Source organism: Nothoprocta perdicaria, unplaced genomic scaffold, assembly GCF_003342845.1.
Source record: "Nothoprocta perdicaria isolate Ctin4 unplaced genomic scaffold, notPer1 scaffold_375, whole genome shotgun sequence".
In the NCBI taxonomy this organism is placed as follows: Eukaryota; Metazoa; Chordata; class Aves; order Tinamiformes; family Tinamidae; genus Nothoprocta; species Nothoprocta perdicaria.
In genome coordinates, this window is record NW_020455616.1 from 96,464 (window position 1) to 97,272 (window position 809).

An 809-nucleotide genomic window follows, 5' to 3' on the forward strand; every position below is an offset into this window, starting at 1 on the left:
GCTAATGTCTCTGCCCTGATATCAGGTCCGGAAGTGCAGTGTCACCAACTGGTGTTTGCTTTTCAGTCAGCCCATGTTGAGGGGCTTGTAGGAGACTGGAGAAAAAAGAAAAAAAATGTTTTTGGTTTTTTTTTTTTTTGGTGCATGTGTGTCATGTCTTTTGGGCATGTGTCCCATGTCCAGTTCACCACCGCCAGCACTATCCGCGCCTGTGGGAAGCGGCTCCCAGGGACCCCGTGGACTCCCGTGCTCCCTCTCAGCACCGCAGGGCTGAGGCCCTCTCATCATCAGACACCAGCAACACTCGGCATTTCACCGGCTCTCACTGCCCTTGGCGCTCAGCTTTGGCCACCACCCCAGTGCTCCTCCGCACGCTCCATGCTACTGCAGAGGYCTTGGGTGCGCTCAGAGGGGCGCCCTGGCTGATAAGCTGCACCCAGAGTGACTGTTAAGCTTGGCCTTGCCTGACCACCTCTGCTCTGTCTCCACCAACCCACTGCTCCAGCAGTCCCAGAGCGAGGGGAGCGAGTTGGTGCTCGGGAGCGGGGCTCAGCAGCGTCCTGCTGCTGTGTCCCTGCAGCATGAGGCCCAGCAGGAACCCCTGCCCGGGATGCCCTCCATCTGAGCGGCGTCTGCACGGCCGGAGCCAGGCCCGGACCCTGATCGAGGCCGCAGCTGGGTGTCGGTTGGGCCCGGCGCCGCACCCAGGGGAGCCCATAGGGCCGGGCTGGCCCCGCGGCCGCGGTTGGTCGGCGCCACAGCGCCGGTCCGGCCCCGCGGGACCGGCCCCCGGGCCCCGCTCCGCTCCG